Source organism: Rhinolophus sinicus, chromosome 17 (genome assembly GCF_057876585.1).
Source record: "Rhinolophus sinicus isolate RSI-liver-muscle chromosome 17, RSI-T2T, whole genome shotgun sequence".
NCBI classification, from domain to species: Eukaryota; Metazoa; Chordata; class Mammalia; order Chiroptera; family Rhinolophidae; genus Rhinolophus; species Rhinolophus sinicus.
The window spans coordinates 141,555,149-141,581,148 of record NC_142517.1 but is presented as its reverse complement, the minus strand read 5'-3'; the positions used below and the strand labels follow the sequence as shown (position 1 = coordinate 141,581,148).

The window sequence follows — 26,000 nt, the reverse complement described above, 5'->3', positions numbered from 1 at the left end:
CCATTTTCTGCTAGCGTAGCCACAGCAGTTATATTAGTGGCCAATGTCTCACTGGTTACAGCTGACGGCCAACTAGCCACAGCTGATGGCCATCCAATCACAGTTGATGGCCATTTACTACCTGAGCCAGCACCTTTCTATGTGAGGCCGAGAGTCTGGAAACTGCTCTTTGGGGGTCTGTCCCCAATGATAAAGGGATCGATAGCATTATAACCTTAAATTTAAATGTGCTTAATAATATAACTATAAAATACATAAAGAAAGACATTACAGAGATAAAAGTTCCTTGAGCATCCTTATAACCATTGTTTTGAACTTCGGTAGGTTGCTTGCCTCTGTTATGTTGAGTTCTTTTTCTGGAGTTTGTCCTGTTCTTTCATTTAAGACCAAATGATGTATCAATATTGGAACAAAATATATATAGGTAAGGCTGCTAGTCTTGTCAGGTGGTCTTAAATAGCAGGTGTCCTGTGGGGCCCAGTGGCACAGTCTTCCTGATCACCTGAGCTGACTGCTCCCAGAGTGTCCCTTGTGTGGCTTGTGTGTGCCCTCCTGTTGTAGTTGAGCCTTGATTGCTGTTGGCATGTCAGTGGGTTGTATTGACCCTCAGGCTAACTGACTGTGGGGTTTGGCCATATCCACAGCTTATGGGTTGCTGTGCAGGGGGCTTACCCACTGAGTGGGATTCAGCCCAGTGGACTCTGGTGCCTGTTGAGACCTCCCTTTGTGTATGTCACTTGTGGGGCTAATTGGGCGGTGCTTTTCTGTGGTGGTCTGAAGAAACCTCCAAGTATGTTGGTTCTAGTGCCTCTTGGGAAGGGCTCAGTGCATGCCCAGGTCAGCTACGATCTATGACTGGCTGGGGACTACCTGGTAGAAGCTACAAAGGGATCCATGGTTGTTCGCTGTCTGTGCTGTACCTGGAAGCACATGGGAGAGGGCATGCTGTGAACCGAGGATGGCTGCCACAAGTACGAGGTCTGAAGTAGCTGCGAAAAAAGCCGGGACACTCTGAGGCCTGCTACCACCTGCCAGCTTCCATAAGGTTCAACTGTTAATAAAACCTTCTGCGGTTCACAAGTTGGGTGAGGCAGGGTCTCATGAATCAGCAGTAGAGCTTATAAGGCCAATCAGATTCAGATTTGGCCTCTGGGGGCGGGCTCAACAAAGGAAAGATGGCGCCCACCTGCTGGCTGCACTGGAGAAAGGCCCTACACAGGGAATATGGAGACTGTTCCTCCAGTCCTTGTCCCGAAGTTACACAACTCAGTCTCTGATGCCCCCAGAGTCACCATCCCTCCACTGGAGCCGAGGGTGAGTGCCTGCATGGGCCCTTTAAGAGGATGTTTTGCTTTCCTGCAGCCTTCTGTCCCACCTGGATGGTCAGAATCCCCACCGTTTTTCACAGCCAGATGATGTGGGAGCTTCTCTTCCCAGCACCAGTAGTCGGGCTGGGAAGCCTGGTGTGGGGGACTGGGGTTTTTCGCTCCTTTGTGGGGAACCCTGGTGGCTGAGATATCGTTCCCGATTTTCAGCCACCACAAGTGGTTGTGGGGCCAGCCCTTTTGCGTCTCCACCCCTCCTACTAGTCTCGATGTGGCTTCTTTATATCCTTAGTTATAAAACTTCTGTTCAGCTAAACTTCAGATGGTTCTCCATGTTGACTGTCCTATAATTTCATTGTAATTTTGATGTGTTCACAGGATGAGGCAAGCACAGCATTTATCTACTCTGCCATCTTGGTTCTCCTCCCATTTCTGATTTTAGTAATTTAAGACTTCTTAGTTCTTTCCTTTTCTTTTTAATCAGTGGTTAAATGATTGCCTATTTTTTTGATATTTTTAAAGAACCAAACTTTGGTTTGGTTATTTTTCTCTGTTTTCCTGTGTTCTGTTTTATTTATTTCCTTTCTAATCTTTTTTATTTCCTTCCTGCTTGATTTGACTTTAGTTTGCTCTTTTTCTATTTCTTAAGGTGGAAGCTTAGGTTATTCATTTGAGATCCTTCTTCTTTTTTAATACAGGCATTTATTAACTATAAAATTTTCTCTGAGCACTGCTTTTACTGGCGCTTTTACACGCGCCATAAGTTTTGGTATGTTGTATTTTGCTTTTCATTCACCTCAAAATATATTCTAATTTTCCTTGTTTTTTTTGGTGTGTGTGTGTGTGTGTGTGTGTGTGTGTGTGTGTGTATGTGTTTTTATCCATTTGTTATTCAGGAGTGTGTTGTTTAATTTCCACATATTTGTAAATTTCTCAAATTTCTTTCTTTTCTGATTTTTAATTTCATTCCATTGTGGCTGGAGAACACATGTAAAATTTTAATACTTTTCAATTTATTGCAGTTTGTTTCATGGCCTAATATATGGTCTGTCCTAGGGAATTGTTATAGTATATGCACCTGAGAAGAATGTGAATTCTGCTGATGTTAGGTGGAGTGTTCTATAGATGTCTGTTAGATCTTGTTGGCTCATACCGTTGTTCCAGTTTTTAATTTTTTTATTGGTCCTCTCTCCTTTTGTTCTCCATTATTCAAAGTAGGGTATTAATGTCTAAAGTTTCTAATTTTGAATTGCCTAGTTCTTCAATTCTATAAGCTTTTACTTCATGTATTTTGGAGCTCTGCTGCTAGGTGCATATACACTTACGTCATCTTGATGAATTAACTGTTTATTATAAATTACCCTTTGTCTCTATAACCATTTTTGTCTTAAAGACTATTTTGTGTGCTATTAGTATAGCTAATGTAGGTTTCTTTAGTTACTAAGTATTTTTGGTTATAATAACTGAAGAGATTTTTCCCTATGCTTTTACTTTTAGCCTTTTTGTTCTTTGAATCTAAAGGGTCTTTTATACATAATGTCACTTATATGTGGAATCTATAAACATACCAAAACAAACAAACAAAACAGACTCAGAAACAGAGACCAAAGAGATGGTTACCAGAAGAGAGGTGGGAGGTGATCACATTGTAAGGTATCAAAATGTCAAATCAGTATATCGTACACCAGAAATTAATAAAACCAATATAAGGTTGCATACCAATTATACTTAAATAAAAAATAAATTAAAGAAGGTAAAGAGTCTTTTATAGACACCATATAGTTGGATCATTTAAAAAAAATCCATTTTGCTAATCTCTGTCTTTTGATTCAAGTGCTTAATCCAGTCACATTTAATGTAACTACTGATAAGTTAGGGTGTACACAGCTACCATTTTGCTATTTGTGTTCTATGTCTTATGTCTTTTTCTTCCTCTATCATTGTCTTCTTTCATGTTAGGTATTTTGTAGTGTACTATTATAATTCCCTTCTTGTTTCTTCTGTTATATTATTTTGAGTTATTTTCTTAGTGGTTGCCATGGGTATTACAATTAACATGCTAACTGAAAACAATCCACTTCAAATTAATACCATCTTATTTTCAATAATGTACAAAAACTTTGCTCCACATTAGCTCCTTTTCCCTTTACATCTTTGTGCTATTATTATCATACAAATTATATTTTTACATATGAAGAAGGCCTATCAACACAGTTTTGTAATTTATGCATATGTCTTTTTAATTCATACAGAAGAAGATTGTTATAGACAAAAATACATTTTTGCTCTTTGTCTTTTGACAGTTTGACTATAGTTTGTTTAAAGGTGAATTTCTATATGTTCATCATATTTTGGGTTGGTTGAGTTTTCTGCATCTATAGATTAATGTTTTTCAACAAATTTGGGAAATGTTTGGCCATTGTTTCTTCAAGTTCTTTTCTCTCTCTCTTTCTTTCTCTCCTTCTGAGACTCCCATTATGCACATGTTGGTATTTTTAATGGTATTCCACAGATCTCTGAGGCTCTGGTCACTTTTCTTCACTTAAAAAAAGTTTTTGTTTCTCAGACTAGACACTCTCTACTGATCTATCTTCAAGTTTGCCAATTTTTATCTCAAATCTGGTCTTGATCCCCTCTCATGAATTTTTTATTTCAGTTATTGTATTTTCTAATCCCAAATTTTCTATCTCATTCAAGTGTGTGTGTGTGTGTGTGTGTGTGTATGCACACACACATATATATTTGATATATGATTAAATATATATATATGTTTTCTATTTAATAAGTCATCTTTCTCATACTTTTCTTTAATTCCTTAGCCATGATTTTCTATAGTTCTTTAAATATGCTGATAGTAGCTGATTTAAATACTTTGCCTAGTAAGCTCCACATTTGACATTCTTCAGGGGAAGTTTCTATTAACTGCTCTTTTCCCTGTGTACGGGCCATGCTTTCCTATGTCTTAGCAAGCCTTGTAATTATTTGTTTTGGTTGAAAACTGAAATTTTTATGTGATATAATGTGCTGACTTCAGAAATCAGAATCCTATCTCCAGCGTTTTTTGTTGTTACTGTTTGTTGTTATTTTTTTGTTTAATGACTTTTGTTAACTGATTCTGTAAAATTTGTATTTTTTGTAATATGTGCCACTGAAGCCTCTTCTTGGTTAGCTAAGTGGTCAGATAACAATTGCAGGAAGATTTCCTTAAATGCTTTGAAACAAAAAATGTTCAAGATTTTGCTAAGAGGCTCTGTGTGTGTTTGTGTTGGGGCATGCCTTAAGTGCTCTGGCATTTTATAGGTCTGCCTTAGCCTTCACTTCCTTTTTGCACAGAGCCTCAGGTTGTGCTAGAATGAAGAGAATAGGGTCTTTCATGGTCTTTCTGGGGGCATGCACACAGCCCTGTACATGCATGTGGCCTTCAAAATCCCCAGGAATATATTGGAGCTTTTCAAAGCCCCACTGTGGATGTCCCATTTTCTAGATTTTCCTAAGTTTTTCAGCAAGCCTCTTACATGTTTCAAATGGGATCTCTACCTGAGATAGCTGTAATGTTAAACAATTGCCACTGAATATTTTTAACAATGCTTTTGGAATAGAGTTCTCCTCACTGAGTAAACTCTGGATCAGGTGAAACAGACAAGTCTTGTGAATGGGGCTTTTCTAGGGAATTGCCAGGTAGATCAAACAAAGGCAATCGACTGAGCATTTTCTGGAAGCTCCAGCCCATTCTGTTCCCTTCAGTGTCTACTAGGGTGGTTTTCATAGCTGCTATGGTGTGAGGCTGCAGATTTGCAAGGCTACTATGGGTCTGGGAAGAGAGAAATCAGAATAAGGAAAGTTAAAATGTTACAAAGCTCACTGGTTTTTTTTTGTTTTGTTTTGTTTTTAATAAGTGACCATCAGATTACTGCAAGTCTTTGGTTAATTTCCAGAGGTCTGAAAAGTTGATTTGAACAATTTTTACTAGTGATCTCATTTCTTTTATAGAAGAGGAGATTTTCAGAAGTCCTTACGCCACTGTTCCAGAAGTGCTTCTGTTTTGGTATAATCCCACTCCTAGGTATCTATCCGGAGAAATCCAAAACTCCAATTCAAAAATCTTTATGCACTTCTATGTTTATTGCAGCACTATACACAGTAGCCAAGACATGGAAACAACTGAAATGCCCATCGGTAGATGACTGGATTAAGAAACTGTGGTACATTTATACAACGGAGTATTACGCAGCCATAAAGAAGAAAGAAATCTTACCATTTGCAACAACATGGGTGGACCTAGAGAACATTATGTTAAGTGAAATAAGTCAGACAGAGAAAGACAAACACTATATGATCTCACTTATATGCGGAATCTAAAGAAAAGAATAAGTGAATGAACTAATCAGAAACAGTTTTGGAGACATAGAGGAAAAACTGAGGGTTGCTAGAGGGGTGGGGGGGTGGGGATAAGGGGGAAGGTGAGAGGTTTAGAAAATAGTCGGTAACCACAAGATGGCCACGGGGTTTTGAAAATTAATTTGGGGAATGTAATCAATAATGTAAAGATTTTGTAGGGTATCCAATGGACATGTGTCCCATTTGGGAGACCACCTCAGGGATGATGTAGATGCCTGATCTCTGCATGCTACACCTGAAGCTGAACAATAATGAATGCCAACTATAATCATATATATATATATATATGTGTGTGTGTGTGTGTATGTATGTATATGTATATATTTGTATGTATATGGTTACAGGAAGCGGAGTGCGGAGTACAGCATTAGGAATAGAGACAGTGGACATGTAATGGCTCTGTGCGATGTCAGAAGGATAGTGGATGGGGGTGGGGGGTTCACACAGTGTGAGGGATATAAATGATAAACGTCTAAGTATTGCTTTGTCTTGTGCACCTGAAACTAATAAAATTATATTTAAAAAAGTAGCATTCATAATAAATATCTAACACTTATTAAGGAAATAATATATATAATAAACACTGCTCTGATAAAAAAAAAGTGGTAATATACAGCAATAAAATAATGAACAACTGCTTCAGGCAACCACATTGATGAATCTCACAGAAATAATTTTTGCCAAAGTAGCCAGACACAGGGTATATACTGTATGATTTCATTTATGTGAACTTCCAAAATAGTTAAAACGAATCCATAGTGATGAAAGCTGGGACAGCAGTTATCTTTGGGATGGTTAACTGGGATGGACATAAAGGAATATTCTAGGGTGTTGGTAACATTCTATATCTTGACCTGGATGATGGTTACACAGATGTATTCATTTACTAAAATTCTTTGAGCAATAAACTTTGTGAACATTATTGTATGAATGTGTATACTCTTATAAAAAACTTGACAAACAAAAGTAAATGATTAACCTCAAGGCCCTTCTTTAATTCTTGGATATAGAGTCCCTTACAGTTTTATGCCAGGAGTGAAAGCTTTCATATTCACAGTTAAGAGCTTCATACATGTGCCACTGAGACATAGGAATGGTTTGTTTTTTAATATTTTTGTTACTGTGGCAAACAGGCATATACACATAAGCCTGCAATGCTCTAAAGGTCTTAAACTGCTTTCACATTTATTATCTTATCATCTGTACAACTCTTGAAGGTGAGGTCAAATGTTATATTTTCCAAATGAGGACACTCAGATGAAGAGTCAGCATTTGTGAATAGTAGAGTCAGGATTGATACTTTATGTGTCTTACTCTTAGATTATTATGCATTTTTCCACACTCAACAGTTTCTGGAGAATATTGCTAGTCACCAACTTATCAAAATCAGATGGGTGCCCGAGGGTTTAGAATTCTCTTAAATCATTCTTAAATGATGATATTAATCCTTGATTCTATAGGTAATCAGAGGAGTCTAGGATAGACAGAATTTTGAACTTCCTCTTTTAAGTTTTTCTGTGAGATACAAGACTATTTGTCATCCAACTTAAACATCTTTTGATGAGATTTCACAATGCTCACTCATTTCAATGTCATACTTTTTATGATAAGGAAGTCTTCTCACGATTATACTCTAAGTCTCTATTTCCACAGCTTGCTCTTTCCCTGCCTGCTCCTCAAATGTAGAATGATTGATCACAATCAATGATTCCTTTCTAAATATTTGAGGAGAATTAAAACCTAACCCTCACATGAGTGATCCTTTCCCTATTTTATTTAGGCTTTCCTTCTGTCATTTACTAAGCATTCTTGTATTGGTTGAACTCCCTATCAGAAAAGAGCTTTATTTTGTCATTTCACCTGTGTTTTCACCCAGAAAACATTACTCTGATTAAGACCCAGTCAGTGATCACTGGAAAGGTTTTGTTGTTTTGTTGTTGTTTGTGATATATCGTGATTACTAGATAATATTCTGTCATGTTTATGTAAAGTTCTAACATCTATTTCTTTTATTTGGGTGATTTCATCTTCATTTGTCCCTATTAAAGGTCATTAGATTTGTGAAGATGACTTTGAGTTCAATCATGTTTTCTTAAGTAATAGGCATGCCAGCTAACTTTGCCTCTTTACCTAGTTTAATGATTTTATTCTCAATATAAATTCTGAAATCTCAAATGAGATAATAAATAAAGTAGGACCCACAGAGCTCCTATGTATTTGAGGATAGCTACTAGAAAGCCTTAATTTGCTTTTCAGGCAAATGAAGAATAGCACACAAGTGAGAAAAGTGCTATTTATAAAGAGAATAAGGGGCTTGGGAAATTTATTTATGCTTTTGCAATTAAGTTCTAAATGGCTGATGAAACACCACTCTCAGATCCCAAACAGAAAGCAACTTGAGCCAGATTTTCTCTGCTCCTCATTTTAAGCAAAAAACTTACCTTCTCAACCACTTAAAGATTTGGGAGGGGTAGTGTCGTGCGGGAGACCCTGCTCGCTGTGCCATTTGTCATGCGCAGAGGCGTTCTTGCCATCTTTCAGGCGGGGCGGCCTGCGGGGTCTCTGCTCCCGCTCCCCACACAAGAACGCAGGATATGGTGAGGCTGAAAAGGAACACCCACGGAGCCATAGGTAGGGGAGCCATACCACCACGGTCTCACTGGAGGCTGGGCCCACCGGACGCGTGACCTGCCGTCAGCTTTTCTGCCAACCGACCCACCGACAACTCTCCTCCACTCTCTCGACTCTGTTCCTCTCTCTCTCAGCTCTCCTCTTCCGCTCTCTTTGGCTCTGCTTGGCTCTGCTCGGCTCCTCGGCAATCCTTCGTAACCACAGCGGTTATACCGGCGGCCAATCGGCTAACCGGCCACAGCCGACGGCCAATCAGCCACAGCCGACGGCCATTCACCACCCGAGCCAGCACCCTTCCACGTGAGGCCGAGAGCCTGTAAACTACTTTCTGGGGCTCTGTCCCCACAGGTAGGGTGTGGATTTCTCCCCCAAATATTTCTCTATATTCTGACACCCTTTTCCCTCTCTGGAGCACACATTTCCTGTTATATCCACCAAGATACAGTATACATAATCTGTTCAGTCTCACAACTAATATTACTATCTTCTTGGGCAATTTCAGGAACAAGCTATATAGATAGATGAGGTGAGTTACTGGTGTATACTGCTTCATTAGCTCAGCAAAGCTGGAAAACAGCAAACCATTTTTCCTAAGCTATCTCACTTCTTTTGTGTGCCACTCTCTCCTTGAGTCCAAATCCTTGAAATCCTGGCCCTTTCTAGTTCAGTCTACTTCCATTCTCAAGCTGAGGGCAGATAAATCTTTTTTAGAAAACCATATCCCTGAAGGTGCAGGGTCCTTTTCTGCCTGGATGAGTTTTGTGATAAAACTGCAATCCTTGTAGGCATTTGAGTGTTTAGCTTGTGCACGGTCATTGGGATTGAATCCACAGAAACGCCGCGATCAGTCTTTTTTCTTTTATTCCAGATATGTGATAATATGCAGAGATTGTCTGAGTTCAGCCTTTCATTATCAGCCATTTCTGGATTTGTTCTTTTCCTTCTTTTCTCATGTTCTTTACCATCTGGACCCAGAGTTTCTTTAAAACCTTGTTTTCTCATAGCACCCTTGTGTAACTCAACACATATTTCCCTTCTCCCCTCCTCTAACCATATTCAAACAGCACCAACGACCTATTTAAGTGGTTCCTAACGCCCAGCGTTCAGGGGTGACCACCATGTTGCTACCTCCCTCTACTTTTCTCATCATATTATTAAATACAGGAAAATAAATTGCACATTTTACCTCAATTATACTCAAATCTCTGTCTGTAAACATAGATCCAATTTGGGGGATGAGGCCAAGGCTAATTTATGGAATATCTGATAAGATGCACCCCAGCGAAAGAGATTGAGAATGTACGTTAATGTTTACTTACTTTAATTTTTTGTTATGAAAAATATTCAAAATATACCAAGTAGAGGAATATTATATTGAACTCTCAGATTCTACAGTTATCATCTACTTATGTTATTTTTAAAAAAAATATGTTTAGTCACTATATTGTATTAACATTACTTTCTTAAGAATTATCGGCCCCCTTGACCCATCTGCTCTTTTTCTAAATCCAGCCCAGAAACCAAACTGCAACACAGAGGGGAAAAGAGTGGGGGAGGAGGGAGGGAAAGAAAATGAACAAACTGAACACAGCCTTTTAATTCCAAGAGTACGTGTTTCATGTTATCTTTACCACGTAAGGCAAGTTGCAACGCAAAGTGTCTTATAAATTGTCTTTTGCAACAATGGGTGAAGGGAATTCTAGATTATTGGAGGTAGCTTTTCTTTAATCCTACGAGTGTTGTCATAGTTACCCTACAATGTATTCTTCAGTGCAAGCTCCGGACAGAAGATTGAATCAGTTTCAATCTAAGCAGGTTAGGATGTGGGAATAGTTATCCATTTATGAGGAAGTATTAACAGCTGCAGTACCTGCAAGAAGAGGGAAGAAGCTATCAAAGAACTAAAGTAGTACAGTCTGGTTTTTACCACTTTTAGGTAATTCAACAATTCGACAAAGCTACAAAGAGTAGTTAGCGATCGATGTGTTTCTAGATGAGGCGAATCAAATGATAATTAGTGGAAACTTGCTATAAGGATAGCTTTCTTCCTATCTTTATTGATGATCTGGATAAAAGGTTTCAGGGTATATTGTTAGACTCATAGGCAGCTGAGTTAGGTGGTTTGCTAATATCCTAGAGCAAAGAGAGAGAAATGTCCTTGCAAGCTGGTAAAATATAAGTCTGAAAACAGAGCGTAAAATCACAGGTAACATACTGATTTGTACTCGCTCTCAATAAAAGGGGAGATTTAAGTAGAAAAGGGACTCCCATAAATTTTGTTTGAAAGGATCCTTCCACTGTGCTTTTCATTTGACAGACTTGTCCTAAACTAATATGTCCATCTAGATCAGAAAACTTTAAATTCTGTGGACAAAATAGAGGAGTTTCCAACATTAATGGAAAAATCAACAAAAGGAAAGAAAACTTCAGCTTAGAAAATCAGATTTAAAAGCTATGAAGTATGTTATGAGGAATGCTATGGTCTGAATGTATGTGAACTCCACCCCCCAAATTCATATGTTGAAATCCTAACCCCTAAGGATGATGGTGTTAGGGGGTGGGGCCTTTGGGAGGTGCTTAAATCATGCGGGTGGAGCCTTCATGAATGGGATTAGTGCCCTTATAAAAGAGGTTCCAGAAATGTGCCTCCAATCATGTGAGGACACAATGAGAAGCCTGTGACCCATAAGATGCCCTGATGGACCATGCTGGCACCCTGACCTCTGACTTCCAGGCTCCAGAATTGGGAGAAGTCAGTTTCTGTTGTTAGAGCAGCCTGACAGGAGTAAGACACGGAAAATACTGAATGGTTTTTTGAGGTTCACAGAAGAGTAAAAAGAAGAGAAACACTTAAAAGAGGATACCTTCTATTGGGGCATAATTCCCTTTCTCTTAGATAAAACAACACAAATCAATAAAAAATTTATTTTACTCATGGTAGTTCTCTTTCCAAAATGTGGCTTTAGTGGTGTACTTTTCAGTAGAAACAGTCCTCTGGCAATGAAGAAGACAATTTTAATTGACTTCCCACTGTCCCCAATAGTAAATAGTTGGCTTGTGACCAGGGCTGTGAAGCACCAGCTCCTCCTGGCAGCACAGGCTTTGCACATCCCTTAAATGTCATATATTCATACAGTTCAAAATTTTAGAAAAAGCAAAAAGGCATACAGTGAAAAGTGTTGCTCTCACCCTGTACCCCATTTCTCTCTCTCTCTCTCTCTCTCTCTCTCAGAGAGCATACTTTGTTATTATTTTCTTATATGTTCTTGCAGTTTCTTTATCTAACAGAAATTATGAATAGATAGTTTTACTCCTTCTCTTTTTACAAAAAGTAGCACATAATATACACTGTATTATACATTGCCTTTTACTTTACATTTAATAATACATCTTGATGATCAGTACTAGAGAGTTTCTTCCCTTTTTTTTCTAAGCGCTGTGTAGAACTTCACTCTGTAAATGTCCAATGGCTTTTTAACCAGTGTCCTATTGATGGGCATGTGAGTTGTTTCCAATTTTTTATTTCCAGTAAAATTGGCATGGATAATGTTATCATAACGGCATTTCACATGTTGGTAAATATATCTGTAGAATAAATTCCTATAAGATCAATTGTGAGTCAATGGTATATCTAGTTTTGATAAACTCTGGCGCTCTAGACCAGACCAGGGAATGTCCAGTGTTCCTTTAGAGTTGTACCAATTTCAACTCTACCCAGTGTGTGACGGCCTGTTTTCCCACAAACAACAAAATGTGTCGCTAATCTCTTAGGCCATTTCCAATCTGAAAAATGATATATCAGTGTAGTTTTAATACATGTTTCTCTTATTACAAGCGATGTTTACAAGCCATTTGGATTTTCTTTCTGTGACTTGAGTGTCTATATTTCTGCCTCTTTTTCTATTATGTGGTTAGTCTTCTATTGGTTTGTAGTAGCTCTTCATATGTTAGAGAGATCAGCATTTGTCTATGATAGAAGTTTCTCAGTTTGTCATTTATCTTTTGACTTTGTGGTTTTATGTGTTAAATTTATTTCCTTTTATTTATGGATTCTAGGTTTTGAGTCATAAAGACCTTCTCCACTGCAATGTTAGAAAGGAACTTCCTGTGCTTTCTTCTAATACTTACATGCTCTCATTAATTTATATATACATCTTTGATTAATTTGAAATTTATCCTGGTTTTACCAGAGTATGATGTGGAGTACAAATCTGACATCTTTTCCCTTAACTATGCTATTACCATTTATTGATGTGTTTATCTTTTCCCCACTGATTTGAAACGCTATCTTTTTCATATATTGAATTGCAGTATGCATTTAGAATTATTTATGGACTTTCTATAACATTCTTTGGTCAGTTTGTCTAATGATGAGCCAATACCACACTGTTTAAGTGTTCAGGCTTTTTTGTTTTAATATCTGATAGTGCGAATTCCCCCTCATTGCCCTTTTCCCCCCAGTTTTGTTTTGTTTGTTTGTTTTCCCTATTTTGGGTTAATTATTTTTCTATATAAACTTTATGACCACTTTGCTTAGATTCAAAAACCCACTCTCAATATTTTCCTATTGAGCTCATGTTGAAATTATAAATTAACTCAGAAAGAACTGACATCTTTTTGATGTTAACTCTACCAACCCTTTGTACAAAATTTCTTGTGTGTCCTCCAGTAGTGTTTTAACATTTCTTATTAAGTTTATTCCTGTGCCTTGAATCTCTTTTTCCTATTTAAATGAGTACTTTCTTCTGTTATACATTTATACCATTTGTTGTTTGTCTTTTGTATATTAATTTTGTGCCCCACTACTTTGCTAAATAGCTTTTAAGTTGAGTCTCTTGAGTTTTCCAGATATGTAATTATAATACCTGGCAGGAGGTTTCCTAATGGATGCTGTTGAGGAGAAGAAATTGTGTGTGCTTCAGTTTAGTGAATTGAAGGTTTTTCTGACAAATCTCGGGAAGGACAAATATGGGTGTATTATGTACTCTCTGGCACTCTAGACCAGACCAGGGAATGTCCAGTGTTCAAAAGCTGTAAAATCATTTTAGGAAGGACATACTGGAATGGGTGTTGTTTTAAAACAAATAAATAGTTCATTATTATCTTAATCTCAGACATCATAATGGCCGTCACATCTTGCATTTATATAACATTCCTTATTTAAACCAAAACTGATACAAAAAAAATACTATCTATTTGTTATCACCATGATTATTACCAAAAATTTCAAAAATATCTCTGGGATATCCATGTAAGGCTGATTGGAGTTTACCCCTAATGTAGTGTGGTAAAGAAACAATCCAGTTGTATGCAACAAACTACCCATCAGTGTTGCAGCGGGATATGTGTTTTTGTGTTTAAGTTGCTTAAATGAGTTGCTTTGTGTTTGTGATGAGCACAGCAAATCTTCCTTGCTGAAGTTACTAAACCCTCCTCACCTAACAATGATCTCCTTTGTTGATCTTCAGGGCATGGTGTCTCATCTGTTTAGTTTGGCCTTTTATTTGACTTTCATTAACTTTGCAGCCAAGCCTGTTTTCTTTGTTTGATAAGTTCAAATATGCAGGTGAACTCAGCTATTTAGTGGTGGGCATGTAATTTTTTAACAATAACACATATTGGATTTGATGAGAGAATATACTTTTTCCTAGCAAATGGAGAAGCAAATGTTTGACTTTTAAGTATATCTTGCTATCTTTTTTTCTCTACGCAGTGCTCAAACATAGATTAGATAGAGACAACTTTAAATCTTTAAGTACTTGTGAGGATATTAGCACCACTTGATACTAGTTTCTGGAGAACTGCAGGTGTCACTTTGTACTGACCTAGCCATTATAACATGAAATTTGGTGTATTGAAGAATATTCTCATTGAGGTACATCCCAAGTTGTGCCATGTTTCTAACTGTTAGAAAAAATACATAAATATACATATTGGGCAGTATATCAATGAATACAGAAGATGTAGAGTAGAGAAACCAGAGATTGTGAGTATGTAAATTTGTACCTATTAATGCCAAAATCCTGATTTGGTGTAGTAAAGTCAACTTTATTACCTTGTTTCTGGTCTGGTTAAATCTCAATACTTTACCTCTCTCCTACAAAATTCTCTAAAGAAAGCCAAGATATAAAATGCTTTTCAGATCCTAAAGAACTTTCACATAAATTTTAGTTTTCTCTGAGACATAACTTCTGAAATAAAACCAGTGAAACCTCAGATCAAATAACAAAGAATTGAAATCATAAGGCACTTACTCTGTGATGCTGGCAGTTGGAATTCTCTCACCAATACGAGGCTTCTGTTCGCTCCAAATATGAATTACTTTATATAAATGTCCCTCTAGAATCTCTGTTTATGTGATACAGATCTTGGGAGATCTTAGAAAGGGTGTTGTCGTGTTTCATATGCCTTCTGATTTGCTAACATAATGGAAATTTCAATATTCAAAAGCCGTTTATGTAACCTCTTCTTTTATTGATGTGGTTTTGAAAACTTTCAGGTACCTGCTTGCACATGCTTCCCAAGAACATTTCCTTTTGTCTAGAATGTACTGTGACTTTTACCTTTTTTTTCTTCATATTTTGGATTATTTTAAAAACACAGTGATTTACAAACATAGTGCATATTTCCAAGAAAGAAGATGTGAAGAAGAACAGAGGCAAAACCAAGTTCAGGTTTCTTGACATGGCCAGCAGAAGGGCAAAGGAAAGTCCTTTCTCCTATTGTGTAATTAACCAAGGCAGGAGAACTCTTGAATAAAGTAGACCCTAATTTTATTCTTGGAAGCCTTTCCTTATCTCAATCTTCTGGTGCAAATTGATACAAAATCAATAAGCGAGAACTTAAAAGAATTTCCCACCTGTTTGTACAGTGGGCGTATGTGACAGCTGGTAAACCACAGAGATAGGTAAGATTTTCATTTAAGCAGTTGTTCATGAAGTTTGTATATAAGATTATTTTATTTCCTCATCTTCTAAAATGTTTCTTCCTTATATTTGTCCTTTTCCTTTCCCTCTCGTCAAGATTTGGCTTTATATCCAACCATCATTTTGCCATTTTTGTCCAGTTTTAGCCTAGTGACAACCACCTTGCTGGGCTGAATGCCTACATGGATAGTTGTGTCATTGGCTTCTCCTTCTGCACATGTTCAATGTAGATGACACATTTTGTCCTCTAAACTTGAAATACTTTGCCAATTTGCTGACCTTTTTAGTTTCCTCACATAACCTGAATATCATCCTTTCAGATAGACCTGGGTCAAACACTGTATTTTTGTCTCAGCTCTTTGGAAAGAGGGAAAGACATAATTTTCCTGTAAATGCGGAAAGGTGAATTGAAGCGCCTTTTATAGTTCTTGCTGTGGTCAGAAGCTACAAAGGGTTAAACCAATCAGAGGGGCTTGGCTAGGTCCTAGGGAGCAGGAAAGGCAGCTGTGGCTGTAACTGTAGGAGAGGACCAGATGATAGTAGCTGTGGCCCTCAGTGGAGGAACACAGGTACTGGCAACCTGCCGCGTGGCATGGAGGGAAGCAGGGGAAAAAATATCCAACCTCAGCATCATTCCAGTGTCCAGTATCTTGCTGGAGCCTCTCATTGGTGGCATCCAGCAAGAAACCAGAGGGCATGCAAGCCTAGTGATGCGGTCCATAAAAGTCAGCCTCCTGGGGCACAGATCAGCTGTGGAAGGATGGAGGGTAGATCCGATGGACACACCGAGACCATCCAGCACACTTGTCTCCATAAAAAAGTTTATGATAAGGTTCTGTGAAAAGTCAGAATTCTGAAAATTTTAGCATCAGTAAGAACTTTGAACAATCGTAAATTGAATAATATACTCCCAATCTTCCAATGTTTATTGTTTTTTTTTAAGTTTACTTTTTCCTCCCTCTTCTTCTTCTTCTTTTTTTTTTTTTAATTTGTCATTATTATTTTGTTTTGGCAAAGTTCTGCCCAACTTTGTTGTTCAACATTTATAAAGACCTTCACATGCCCCTTCCCATTTGAGAAGAATCTGCTTTTAAGCAGAGTACCAAGTATAAGCTATAGAAAGTCTTACTTGGCTGTGGCACTGTGCATATAGTTTGTAAAGTCTTTGATACTGATACCCTCATTTAAATTTTCTTCCTGTTAGTTGTAACTGGATAACATGTCACCAGAGATAGGGAGTTAAAAACCTTATCCTATCAAGAGTCACTCTCCAAATTGTAATTTTTCCCCTTCCACACACTATTTCCTGTTAACCTCAATAGTATTTTTCAACCATTCTCTTTCTGTCTCTCAAACTTCACTATAGACATCTAAGTGAGCATTTTTAGGCCAACTATATAAGTAGAGTTAGTAAGATGAGATAGAATTTAAAGAAAACAAACCACGAAATTAAAATATTAAGGATGTGTAGTTACCTTGAACATTAGCTTAGAAAAAACTTTGTAATCTATTAAGAATATGCAAATCATTTGTAAATATGCATTACTTTCTCCCAAGTGCATGCAACTTTTGTCAAGGATGCTAACTCTTCCCTAATATTATTGTGTTTTTTTTTTCTTCAGTAATAAAACTCTCAACAGTTAGCTGAGCACATGTCTGCCCAGATAAAGACTACATTTTCCAGCTACTCTTGCTGTTATGTTTGGCCATATATTTTAGGATCTGGCCAATCGTATGTGAGCCACATGCAGCCACACTTGTGAGAGCTGCAAAAGCCATCTTAGACCAGGGTATGAAAGCCCTATCTTGAGGATGATAGAGCCAAAAAAATAGAAAGTGCCTAGATTCCCAAGACAGTGTAGCTGCCATATGACCTTTGGACAGCTTGTGTTCTTACATGAGGAAAAATCCATGTCTATTTGTTTGAGCTATTGTTTTTTTGGCCTTCGTGACAGCAGATAGAGTTGTATCCCAATTTGCTCATGGTCCTTTTAACAGAGACCAGTGTGCTGATAGTAGTTCTACTTTACTATCTGTTGATAGAGAACATACATAATGACAAAGAGGTATTGTCAATGCAGGAAGATTTTAAATGAACTTTTATTTAATGAATCACAGCTACATACATTTGAAAAACAATAGTACTTAACCTAGCTGAGATATATTGCTTATTCACTCTATTGACAATGCTTGGCCTGGCATGTGGACTTAAGGATTATTTGCCAGACCCCTTCCCCAAACTACTTTGAAGTCCATGGACTTAAGGCCTTAGAGTTAGAAATGAGACTAGGCAATGTGAGATCTAGCTCAGAAGATGCAAATAAATCTGAAATGCTGGTTCAACTATAGCTGTTGACTACAACCAGGTAAATGAAGAGAGCAAAGGCACAGAGGGTTCAGCATCTATAATGGACATTGTGGGAAGCCCCTAGTATCACTTTGCCACTTTCCCATTGCATATTAGCTGTCCTACTTGAGAGGGGTATACTGGGTTGGATAATGTTCCCCCCCTCCCAAATTCATGTCTACCCAGAACCTGTGAATGTGATCTTATTTGAAAACAGGGTCTTTGCAGATATCATAAAGTTAAAATGAGGTCATGCTGGGTTACAGGGAGGACCCTAATCCAGTGACTGGTGTCCTTATAAGAAGAGAGAAATTTAGACACTGACCCATAGAAGATGTGAAGACAGATGCAGAATTTGGAGTTCTGCTGCCACAAACTAAGGAACATCAAGGACGGCTGGCAACCACCAGAAGCTAGAAGAGGCCAGGGGAATTCTTCCCTGAGGTCTTGGAGGAAGTACTGCTTAGCCAATACCCCGATTTTGGACTTCTGGCCTCCTTAACGATGAGAGAATGTATTTCTGTTGTTTTAAGCCACCCAGTTTGTGGTCCTTTGTTACGGCAGCCCTAGGAAACCAGTCCAGTGGGACTGATGCTGCCCTCAGTGGCCGGTTACATGATATCAAAATGTTTAACCAGGACACAATCCATCCAAACAGAAGACATGCCTGCATTGCGGAGCAGGGTCCAAATGGATTCTTCCTTTGCAGATGTTAATTTTTCAGTTGCTGGAGAATGGAGTGGTTGCAGATTTCAGGCTGGGTTGCTGATACAGTGAGGAACACTTGGGGAGACTCAGAGCGTTGGCTACTTATCATGTGGTTTAGAAACATCTCAATATGTAAAAAAAAACAAAAACAAAAAACAAAACCCTATGGATTTGTTTCAGTGTGTGCCAGGCACGTTCTTGGGTTGGTCTAAACCCATGCAATAGCCCTCCTCCACCATTCATGGTTTTGCTTTCCCCAGTTTCAGTTAACTAGGGTCAACCATGGTCTGAAAATATTAAATAGAAAATTCCAGAAATAAACAATTCATATGTTTTAAATTGCATGCTGCTCTGAGTAGTGTGATAAAATCTTGCGCCATCCTGCTCTGTCCAACCGGGGACGTGAATCTCCACTTTTGTATATGGTCCCTGCCCATGAGCCACTTAGTAGCCATCTTGGTTGTCAGAGTGACTGTCATGGTATCACAGTGTTTGTGTTCAAGTCACCCTTATTTTAATTCACAATGGTCCCAAAATGCAAGAGTTGTTCAAATTGTATCGTATGTATGTGTGTATAGGAAAAAACAGTATACGTAGGGTTCGAGATTATAGTCCCTGTAGATAAGTGGGGGGACTACAGTACATCTTGCCTTCTTGCCACAATAGCTGATTCAAGAGGGGCTCAAATTGGGCCAATTAGAATGAAGTTCAGGACTTTTATTCTTTGCTGGGGAAGAACATGCACTCTCCTGGGAGATGAGAATGAGAAAGAACGTGACTCTGGTTGCTTCTAGCTGAAATTTTGCAACAGGGAAAGAAGCTAGCCTAAGGGTAGAGCCAACAATCAAGAAGGGAAGGACTGAGACAACTGCAGCCAATTCATCTTCAACCCTGGTGACTTGTACCTGAGTCTTTCCCATCCTCTGGACTGTTAGTTACATGAGCCAATAAATTCTTTTGATTGTTTATGCATGTTTATGTTGGTTTTTCTGTTTCTTGTAATTAGAAGCATCCTAACTGATACAATCCCTGTGACTTTCTTAGCGGATATTTATTAGGTCCTTCTCTTTGAAACATTTTGTTTTGATGTCTACTCGTGTAATTATTTTGTAATTACGTTTACCTTTGGGTTCTATTAATAAATGAGTTACCAGCCATGCTTCAAGGAAATAGGACTTTGCTGAAAGACTATTATCATCAATTTTATACTGAATTCTTATTTTGGAATACAACTCAATAGCAAACAGACATAAGCGTGCGTACACACACACACACACACACACACACACACCTAGAATTTCCCCCAATTCATTCCTTGCAATACATAATAAGAACTAACTTGTATTATAAATTCAATTGATGGACAAAATGGTACAAACAAATGGGAGAGGATCTATAATCTATGGGGATAGTGGAAAAATAAAATATTAACTCAAAGAAATACGCTTTGTGAATAAAACTCTCATCTGTAAGAATAACTCTAAAATGAATCAAATGGTAGTGCAAGGGCCAATTTAAATACAGAAGCTAGAAAAGGAATGGAGATGGAGAGCGATGAATAGAGGCAACCAGGGAAAAATCATGAAGTTTGAACTACTTTTCCACTATCTCAGCCTCTTCAAAATAAACTTTTCTTTTGTAGTTCTGGGGGCAATTTTAAAAACAGGGCTAAGGAGGGGCAGGAACAAAGTACCAGTGTTCTCAGTGGGCCCCCAGAATGAAAAATTTGAATTGACTCAGTTGATTTAGGCTACCTTGAATACTGTTCATCTATTTGCAAACTGAATTTGAGGCTTCTGCTTATACTCCTTATGGAGTATACATCCTCAACAATAAATAAAGCCAACATTTAAGTTACCTTTGATTGATTTTGAAATTAGCATATAGCTTTTAATAACAAGGAAAAAGAATTTTAGAAAGAAAACTATAAAAATGATAAAGTAGCTTTTTTCAGTATGCAATTCATATTAAATTGCTGGTGTCTGAAGAATATGGAACTTAGATTTTTATCAATACATGCAGTACCACACATTCCCTATTTTAGTTGCTAATTTGTATTCAGGTGAGCAGCAGAATACATGAAATGAAATGCTAATGCTGTGTCATTTGTGATGTAACATGTACAAGTTGTTACTTTATGCAACATTCCCCTGTCTAAGTTCATGTATAATTGTTGCTTTTTCTTTTTTCTTTGTAGTCCTAATAGCTTTGTGTATTCATTTGATTCAGTCTTTTAAGGGCATGATATGAATAAATCTTGGTTTCAAAAAATCATTATCTTCTGTAGTTTAGAAATGAAAATAAGAAACATCTGAGTCATTTTTGAAAGGTTTCAATGGAGGACTTAGTTTAGTTGGCCCACTAGTGTAGAAATTTTAGTTTTTTTTCCTATATTTGTTTCACTTAATTTGTAATTAACAGCTACATAAAATTGTGAACCACCTAATGGAAGTAGTTTTATAAATACTGTATGCCATTTTATGCTCTTCAGTCTGTACTTCCCTTATCAAGTTTCTTATGTTAAAAAAATTCAAAGTTAATGTGAGGAAGTAACTAGCTACTTTAGTTAGATTTCTCTTCCTTGAAGAAAATTACTATAATGGTTACTTTTGCTAAAATGCAATTACTGTCACTGTAACAATCAATCATATTTTCATATAAGAAACTTTAACAATTTTTGCATGCATTTAAAAAAAGTAAATGAAAAAGACTCAATGTGAAATAAGATTAGACAATGAATACCCCCCAACATGTGCTTGTAATATGTTTTAATGCATTTTTTCAAGACAACTGTGAAAATTTTATAATATAGTAGTAAGCAAGTTTCTAGAACATCATTGAAAATGCTGTGTATATTCAACAACTAGTAGCTATCATTGTTTCTGTTGAATAGTTCACTCCTAATCCATCAGAATCTTTAGTCCTTGAATTTTGCGAATTGAACCAAAAGACATCACTTGAAAAGGTTTAACATTGTGATACTCCTACAGATGAAAATATCTCCACATGAAAAGTAGAGGTTAAGAAAAATGAACTGTATCAGTTCTTGGCTTTAATAGAGATCACTAGTTGAGGTCAGAAAATTGTTTTTGTCTCAAAATATTGTGGAGATGGTGTTTTCTTCCCAAAAGCAACTGTAATACACTCAGGAAGGTAGAACACTAAACATAACATGAGATTATTGCTACTCAAAATATTATGCTCCTCATGTATTATTGGGAATATAGAAACAGGTGACTGGGTTACATAACATGTGTTTTGACATGGTGCATACGTTTAAGTGGGACATTAATCAAAGTACATCAAAGAATAATATGATGCAGGTAAAATAAATTATTATATGTAGCTATTGTACTAAACAGAAAATTAATGTCTATTAGCTATCACAGCTCTGTTCTCTCTCCTAATACAGCTCTACCTTGCCCTCTGTCCCAATGCTTGTTTCTTCCATTTCCCCTAATATCTTTAATGGTGTCTCCAGCCAACTAGTCTAAACTGGGTACATGACAGGTATGTTGATTACTTCCTATTTAGCTCCTTCACTCAATCCATTACTAATAATTTCCGTTTGAACCCTGCAAAGTCTCTGTAGCCTTTCAGTCTTAGGGTAGGCCTCATGCCAGCCTTTTCTAGAATCTCTATAAAGTCTCAGGGAAATCAGTCTCTTCTCTGTAACCCATCCTTTTCCCTGCTTCCAGAGTTATCTTCCCAAACTCCTTGGCATGACATACTACTCCCATCCCATTTTCTTTGGTCTCACCCCCAGTTGGCTCTCTGAGAATTCCTTTCTACTGTCCCCTGTCCTGCTAATTACTTAGTTAATTCACAAAGTCCTGTAGCAGTGGGGGCTGCCTTTTCTTCCTGGCATACCCTTCTAGGCCTCTCATTAGAAAATTACTATTTCTTCCTCAAGACCTTCATTTAAAAGGCCTTTTCTGACACTCCCCCAAGCAAAACTAAGTGTTTGCTGCTTTGTGTTGTCATAGCTGTCTGGACATAAGTGGCTTGTAGCACTGTCTATGCTTTTTGAGCTTTCCTCCTCTAATCTGTGAGCTTCTGTAGATCAAGGACATGTCTTATTCTTTTTAGTATCCTTAGTGCTTAGCTCAGTGCATGATAATACAGTAGGCTCTCAAGACAGAGCGAGGGAATGAGGAAGTGAATAAATCCTTCAGTACTTTTAGGTGTGAACTAACTTGAGCATTATCACTTATGGATTCACATTCCGTCTGGAAACAAAGGCATTAAGAAAAATAATAATTTCGTCATGCTATAAAAAGCCTCTTTTACCAATTTACCTGAAAGTAAAATCCATTTCAATTATATGTCATTATTCACTATTAGGATGCCTCTCCATTCTTAAGGATTCTTTTTTTCAGGGTCTGAGGGAGGTATTAAAAAATATAAGTTGTGAATGATCAATGGTAACAACTGCATGCATGATTATTTGTTAATTTAAAAAATCCCAGGCAAAGACAAACCATTACAAGATACTTGTTGGATGTTAGATTTCTTCTATTTCCCTCAAAACTGAAGCTGGTCATAAAGTTCATCTGGTGGCAATTTGTTTTCCTTATGTTTTCCCAGTTTTTTTGAGAAATAATTGATATATATCACTGCAAAAGTTTAAAGAGTACTGAGTGATGGTTTGATTACAATCGTTGGTATTTTGCAATGATTACCAGGGTTAAATAAATAACTGGTTCAGTTACCATCCACCTTTCATAGAGATACAAAAAAAAAAAAAAAAAAGGAAAGAAAAGAAAAGAAAAAAAGAAAGAAAATTCCCCCTTGTGATGAGAACTCTTAGGATTTACTCTCTTAATAACTTTCGTGCATATCACACAGCAGTGTTAGCGATCGTCATTATGCTGTACATGACATCCCTAGTACTTATCTTATAACTTCAGTTTGTACTTTTTGACCACCTTTCTCCAACTCCTCCTCCCCTTCCCTACCCCTGGTAACCACAAGTCTGATCTCTTTTTCTATGATTTTGTTTTGTTTTGTTTTTCAGATTTGGTGGCAATTTTTGGAATATATTTTACACTGAAACAGCAGCAGGCCAGTGCTATCTATAGAAAACTGCATTTGGTTCTAGTGCCAATATGTGCCTTTTTTTTTTTTTTTTAAATTTCTACACTCTGTTATCAAAGAACTAATACAGGTGCTTCTTTATGCTACTGTCGTGCTTTCCAGAAGAGGGAAAGAATAATAGCCTAATTTTCAACATCTCTCTCTCTCTCAACTAACAGAGACCTTGCAATTCTTTGATGTTAAGTACATTTCCATTAAGCACCAGTCATTTTAATCTGGCCAGAGCCCCTGTGTTATTTGAGGAGTGACTCCTCCCTTTTCCTAGGGGTTTTGGTGGAAATGACAGGCCCAGTGTCTTGTCAGCTTCTGCTATAGGATGGGCAGAGTACCCAGACCAGTCCAATCATGGTGTCCCATCATCCTGTTGATAATGTTTGATGCAAGTCGTGGGCATATGACTCAGACAGGGCAAGTTAGAAGCTTTCAATGAGTGTGTGCATGCGTGTGTGTGTGTGTGTGTGTGTGTGTGTGTGTGTGTTGGGAGAGGAAGACTTATTTATTTTTTGCATCTTAAGATGTAAAGATGCACACTTGAAAATACTGGCACTTATATTTTCTGACATGTGGAGAGAGTTTGTTTGGAGAAGGAAAATGTGAACCTTACACACAAAGGGACAAGTAGACAAGTAGAGTTGAGAGATGTTGAGTAAACCTGAATGATACTGTGGGTACCCTGGAACCTAGCCATGCCTGAAATGAGAGCCATCCTTGAATTGGTAGGTATAGGAGCCAATACATTCCCTCTTTCTTTGAATTTTTGCAGCCAAAATAGTATATATCAGAGTGACATTATGCTAAGAAAAATTAACTGTTTGGCTCTTTAAGTATGAAATATCAGGGTTAAGTACATGAAAAGTAATCATGACCTATCACTGCCCCCTAAAAGGATAACTACAAAATGTGACAATGAAAAGTAGCCTGGGAAATAACTTCTGAACATCAGTCCTCTGACATCTCTCAGTGTTTTCCACTCTAGAGCACTTGAAACTTTTAGCATATCATTTTATTTCTTTTTTCCTTATTTTAGATATAACATTTAGTTAATTCACAGTAAAACTCCTAAACTGGTGTGATGGCTTTGCACCATGTCGATTTCTCCAAATTCTCTGCTAATGTGGTTCCAGGTCAGAAAGTTGTGGGATTTGGCACCCATTTCTAGGCTCTGAGAAGTGTTGCAAGGCAGGCACTGCTGGAATTTGTGGACATTGTCACTGAGCTGCTGCTGGCAAGGAGCAGCGGCTAGGCCCCCAGCACTGCCACCTCCCATCAAACCCCTGCAACTTCTGAGAATCCTGAGCCAGGGCTAGAGACAGCTTTGTGGTCAACAGTGTTGACTTATCTCACAAGTGGCTCAAGTCATTGGGTCTGGAGGCTGTAAATGATGAGGTGACTTTTCAGTTTTTCCTTGCAGGTTCCAATTTGCCCTTGATTGCCATGACTTCACGTCCATCTCGTTTTCCTGACTGCTGATGCTGAGGCTCGGCGCTAGACATCCAGGATTGTATAAGGGCTAGTGGGAATTCCTTGTTCTCTGTCACTCGTATTGGTTCTTTTTGCCTGATCGAACCCTAACTCTAACTGATGGGTAGTCCGTTTTTCATTATTCATTTCTGAAGCCATGTGAGAGTTTATCTACTATTGGGAAATAATGATGAGGTTGAAAGAATTTAGGCTTTATATTCAGTCTTTACATTCTATCTTTGCTCCTTGTTATCTGTATGACTTTGACCAAGTGATTCGGTCTCTTGATGCCTTCGATCTCTTGACAGTCTCTTCAGCTGTCAGATGGGGAAGAGAATATCTACCAATGGGATTGCTATTAGAATTCACAAGGAAATAACATTTGTTTTGTCACTAGACTATTGTTCATTATCACAGTCCCAGCTCAAAAATTACTACATTGTACCTACTACATAACATTTTCTAAATTGATGGATAAATGGGTATGTGCCTAATATGTGTTCATCTTTTCTTCTCATTCTTTATCTGAGGAGTTGTAGTAGAGTCAATTATTGCTCAGAGCATACTTAGTCTCTTCTCCCCAAAACACCTCCAAGGGAGCAGTGTATTTCCCTATCCCACAGATGTTGATCTGGGCCATGTGACTTGCCTTGGCCAATGGGATGTTAGAAATGTGAGCAAAGGTTTGACACATACTTCCATACTGGGATTTGCCCTCTTGCTCTCTGTCTCTACCAAGGTAAGAATATACTTCCAGTAGCAACTGCTCCTTCAGCCTAGGCCTCTGAGTGAGACCAGTGAAGCAGAGCAGTTCTGGTCCAGTCTGAAGCAGGCACTCCAGCTGGCTCATAGACATGTGACTAAGAATCAATGCCTATCTTTCAATGACTTGAGTATTGAGGTGGTTTGTTATGGAACAATTGTTGACTGATACAGAGGGACTTAGTTGAAAGGTAGAATCTATATTTATAGATTTAGCATACAAAAGAAACTTTAATTCAATTGGGTCTATGTACCTATTACAAATTAGATAGATTTAAGATGCTCTTGGCCAGATTATCCCGTCCACTAGCATAATTCATGAGTAACAATTCTGGTTACCGTTCT

General features: G+C 37.7%; 1 pseudogene; it reads right to left on the bottom strand.

The window, feature by feature from the left end:
* Positions 1-15,312: 15,312 nt before the first annotated feature.
* LOC109450278 (large ribosomal subunit protein uL24 pseudogene) lies at positions 15,313-15,731 on the bottom strand (annotated as a pseudogene).
* Between the last annotated feature and the right edge of the window lie 10,269 nt (positions 15,732-26,000).